Below are 5664 nucleotides of genomic sequence, written 5' to 3' on the forward strand. Positions count from 1 at the left end.
AAACTTCAAGCAATAACGATTTATCTCTACTTGCTTCTAACATCTACTAAGAGTACAGAAGTGCAACATCAGTAGCAGACATTAAAATGCAAACATAAGTAAATCTCGATCCTTCCATTCATCAAAACCTCCTCTGAGGGTGCAGAAGTGCATGTTCCGAGGACAAGTTTTTTGACAAATTTCTGGACCCTTCTCCAATGCAATGAGAAGGGTTAAAATACTACTTCCTAATTCTAATAATAGTATCATTACAAAATTTTAGGATACGGTTTTCAAATGACCGTCCTTTTTCTAATCTAGTTAAAAGGAAAAAAAAACATTCTAAATGAAATCATTTGTGAACTTGGTCTTTGAAGTTGCAAGTGTCAAGCATAGGCTTAAGAAGAGTCGGCTGGCTGATTTTTGCGCTGAGCTGGGCTGCGAAAACGACATCTATGAGAGCTGGCGCTACCTTCTCGGCTGCGTTCGTAATGCACTTCACCGTCATCCATTGGCTATGTGGTTTAACCAAGTACGTCCAGTAACCTTCCCAATTCAGCCTAGCCAATGCTTGGATTGCTTTCCCTTTTGCCTGCGCTTTCTGCCTCCATTCTGTCTCCAGTTGCAACTTGCTTGGTAGGTACCCCGGGGTGGTCTCTGTAATTAAATTGGCCCTGTGTAAATTTTCATTTACACAGTCGATAGGAATGCTTGCCTGTGTCGCCGCTGTCTCTGCTGCTTGCTCCGCCTGCGTGATTTGTTCGTCCCATTTATTAAAGAGCAGCTCCTTATGATTTTCATTAATCTTGGGTGCCCATGCTCTTTTCCCTTCCTCGTCATCTTGCCAAGTCAGATATTCTGTCACCCTCTTGTCGTTCTGATCATAGTCGCTCTACAATTCCACCACCTAACTGGTGATTTTGTCGCTCAACTCACAAAAGTGCCTCCACTGTGATATTTTACGTCCCAACTCTTCCTATTGCTGCAGTAGTTGCTCGTTCAAGCCGATGGACTCTGAAATAAACTCTGCCAGTTTAGGCTCATCTTTATGCATTTCTTGCACCGTCTGTAGCTGTTTTTCTTTTTCTTCAAGACTTTTCTGATAGCCTATCTGCATCTGTTGAAAGTCTTCTTGTAGCTTTTCTAGCTGTCTGGAAGCTTCAGTGTTCGCGTTGGCTTGTTGCAACTGTTGTTGTAGCAGTTGTATATGATTTTCTTGTTCCTTTAAAAGTTGCTGAACTTCAGAGGCCTTGTCAATAGTTGCAGAGGCATATGCTCCTGCAATCTGAGACAGCTTCGTGAGATTTTCGGTCGGATTATTATTTGGGTCTTTCCACAAGACGTCCAAATGTTCAGCATTTTGAGACAGTGTATCCTCAAGCTTTCTCTTCTTTCTCTGTCTCCTTACAACTGCTTTGTGTTGGGGACTATAGAATACATCCAGTGGGGGGATTTCTTCTACGTTAAGTAGAAGTTCTGAGGTTGGAGCGATAGGAAGGCGTTCAGCTTCTGTGGCGCTACTGACCATGGTCGACACGACTTCTTGCACCACCTGTGTATTGCTCACAGGTGTCTTCGGGACTTGTCCTTCAAGATTAATTAATTCATTGAAGGTTTCCCACTCTTTATCTAGCTCTGTTGTGACAAGAGGTGCTTCGATGACAGGAGGGGGGACATCTCTTGGTGGTGAGGCGATAACTTGCTGTTGAGACATTGCACTTGACTGAGCTGTGTCTTTGGTCGTTTCTTTGTTTTTTCCTTGCTCGTGACCAGACTCTTCAGGACGCTCAGATACTTCTTGTGCGGCGTTGGACTTAGACCTGGAAGTGCTGGAGTTTTCACTGAGGCTGATGCTCGGAGTCGGTTCTCTAGTAGATATTCGCAGCCTCTCTAGTGGAATACTAGCCAGCCTTCTTTCTCTGTATAACGTGAATTTCTGGAGGTCACCTGAAGACAACCTCGACTGAGCTTCCTGCAAAATTTCTTTGAGCGAGCTCTTACTCTGAAAGAGATCATCAAACAGATCTTTCCTTCCAGAGAACACTCTTATCTTGATGTTCGTTGTGAATTCTTGGGCCACATTATTTGGGTCGAATGGCCTCGCTGGGAACTTAAATAATTGAAGACACGTCACATTCTCCACCTCGCCAAAAGCGTGTCCTACGTCGAACAAAGAGAAGGCCCCACAAGTGACGAGAAATTGAGGCCAAATGGCCTTCTTCTTGTCCTTTAGGTCCTTGGTTAAGCCACCTTCAGAACAGGTTTGATAAGCGATTTCTCGGGCCAAAAGTTTATCAGGGATATATAGGGGTAGGACATGTGGAGGTACAGTGCTTCCAAAAACTCTAATGTAAGTAAACCATTCTTCCCCAAACCATCTTGCGACGGGGAGGATGTCAATTTGGGCCTCGGGGGAGCACCTTGGGGGGTCCTTATCGTATATCATTCTATATAGGGGCAAAATAACCCCATGGCAAATCTGGTAAAAATGAGGGGCAAACTGTGAATCCCATAAAATCTTGTGATAAACATGGATGGGCAATGGGTCTTGGGTAGTCCATTTCCAACCCATAGTAGGAAAATTAGATACAAGACAAACATAACCCATAATATAGGCAGACAGATAAAAAGGAGGATAGACCCTTTGAGAAAAGGATCTCTTAAACCGGTAATTGACAACAACCGTGTATAGAGTATCAGAAAGGATTTTGGCCCAATCTAGGATTTCGGCGTTAGTGGCAGCATCAATTAATGGCAGCCATTCAGATGAAAACTTGTTGATATCGAGCATCCCAAATAACCTACAGAGCATAGCCGCAACAAAACAATATGGAGAGGTGAGGGAACTAGTGTTGTACATACCGTTTTTATCCTTTTTTAGCGGCTCGTCTCTTCTAGACCATTCTTTAGTAGTGTCTGATAGATCTGGATTCTCTGCCGCGAACTTCCTAACGAATTGTGCATTATAGGTCGCTTGCGGTTCAGGAAGATGATACATAAGCTTCAAATCTTGCGCAGCAAACGATCCTACAAGCTCATGTCCATGAACTTTGAATTGTCTGCCCTTCAATTCTACATCATCCAATATCCATTTGATCATATCTGTGTATGGTAGAATTTTGGGTCTTGTCGCTATTCAGTGGAGGAATGAACATGCTAGGTCCTCCAAGGTCACCTCAGACGAGCGTGGTGCGTCCGCGACAACAGTCACCTTCATTATTCTAGGCTTTTCCTCCTCTAGCAGTCTGTACATACCGTCCCATGTTGATATCCCTGCGTCTTTGTTGCAGGCTGTGTCTGTGTATAGGGGTGCCATCTCCTTGGTCTTCTCTTTTGCTTCGGAGCTTTGAGCTTTGTTCTTCTTTCCCATTTCGCTTTGCATTTCTGTCTGAGTCTTCTTCGTGTTTTGTTCCTGTAGATTACGAGTGAAATGGAAATGACTGGTCCAGCAAGGTGATGGGAGAGTTTTAAATGCAAGAGATAAATAAAATATGCCACCTTACGTGAAGCAAATCTCTACAAAGGCACGCGTCTTTAATCTATTTAATAACTGACAACTAATTCATTTACTATCATTAAAAGCGCATGATTTCGAGTCAGATTATAGTCAGTGGCTTTTTCTTTGAATGGCGCGCCCGAAGGATTCGTACCGAAGTGATTTATGATTTTCTGACGTAACCTTGCATGTCGCGCGATCGCTAATTGCATCATCACAAATCGCATGGATGTGGCATCGCAGCGATCGCAATATCGCAGGTCGCAGGAATTTGATGTTCAAAAAAATCTTGCCTGGCTCATTTCTGCGATATGCGATCTAGCGATCGACGTTATCGCAGATCGGGGGATCTTTAAGTTTTCTTCATGAGCGTTACTAATTTGCGATGCGATGTCATTATTAACATGAGGATGGTGCGCATAAAAAGGGGAATGAAGGTGTTTCATATCTTTTGCAATGCGACCTTAAGGTTTTCTCTTTTATCATAGACTTAGGCTTTAAAATATCTAAGAGGCTTTTTCCAAGCGTATGATTGTGACTTCAAAAAGAAACTCTTGCTTTCTCTAAAAATTAACTAAGGGTCCCCATTCATTCAGTATCATGGCTGATACTTAATTGAATAAGGGGGGGTGTTGCTGGCCACAACAATTGGCGATTCACTTGGGAGAACCAGTTATCTCTGCTTTTATATTGACGCTTTGAAACTCCTGAAAATATTTTCTCAAAGAAAAACTTGAACTTTATTATAAAAAGATAAAGCAAATGATACTTCAAACTGTCAATGATGTTTCGTTTCAACCTCTTTATATTTCAATTACTTGCATCTTCAGCTTGTGCTTTGTATTTAAATCAGTCATTACTTGGTCTTGTAAAACATAAAATAAAGTCTTCTCTATGTATCAGCCCTTTTTAAATATGCTCCTTTGTCGCAGGTAGAGCCTCTGCTGCCAGCAGGCGTCCATAGCCTCGACAGGGTTACCTATTACCCAACAATGATCCTTTATCCTGCTTAAGGTTATTTACAACTTTTTTCAGAGAAAATCCTTTTTCGACACTTTTTCCTTTTTTATTCTCTAAAGAACAATGTCTTGGTTTGGTGGCCAAATTATGACACAGTCATTCACTTGATTTATACTTTTGCTGAACAAGCTGGCTCGTGATGAGACCCCTTGTCTTTTGATTGCAACAATCTTGAGTCATTGCCCTGTTTTGGTAGACAGTTTTTTGGCAAAGTCAGCAAGTTATAATATCTGTGATCATGATAAGCCGGCTTGTGATGAGACCTCTCATTCTTTGAGATATAGTGTCTTTTTAGATTATTCCTCTGAATGTTGCGTTTTCATTTAGCAGGGAGGAAGTCAAATTTTCTTTCCTTAAGAAAGTTTTGGACGACAATGATAGGGCTGCTTCTGGTAAATGGCTGCTTTCACAGAGAATTTTTATTTTAATATTGATACCTTTCATTGTGCTGACCTAAAAACAAATTTTCCACTGAGATAGCTTTCTTTAAAGTTTTCTTCAGTTGAAACTATCATCATATCTGGGTTAAATTTCTATTGATAATAAAGATCAAATTCCTAAAAGATTTGTTGTTCATAGAAGCAGAAGTTTCAAAAAATTTTCAATAGAGAAAAAAGGTGCCTTTAGTAAATGCCAAATGCCGTTAACCAAAGCAAACATTATTATGAGAGGTAAACATTCCCTAGGGTTATGTAGAGAATATGAATAACTTTTCCTATCGATTTATTAAAAGCAAACCTAATAACCTAGCTAAATTACTCCTACTCCTATTCTAACTATATACAGGAAATAACTATGTGAAATGATATTTCCAATGGAACCATGTATTCATTTTTATTCCTAGCCGTATGAATCTTCCAAGCATGAGTAAAAAGAACCAAACTTTCCTTGGATCATAAATATTGGCTGTGGAATAAAAACATACAACCCCAATTGGAATTCTGTCTGATTTTCCTTTCTCATGTGAGCTCTTTTCCAACTGGATACCTATTGGATCATAAAAATTAGGATGAATTTCTGTTATGAATTGATGATCTCTCAAGTCATATTGCGAAAATGATTTTTTAGTTTTAATGACTTGTAACCTGTTTTTTGTTAACGCTGAGTTTTTAGCGATTTCGTTTGAAATGAAAGTTCTCATATATAAATCGCTAAAACATAATCTATCA

This window comes from Pinus tabuliformis, chromosome 4_2 (assembly GCF_031772625.1).
Source record: "Pinus tabuliformis cultivar Carrire ecotype Pingquan chromosome 4_2, CPIR1, whole genome shotgun sequence".
NCBI classification, from domain to species: domain Eukaryota; kingdom Viridiplantae; phylum Streptophyta; class Pinopsida; order Pinales; family Pinaceae; genus Pinus; species Pinus tabuliformis.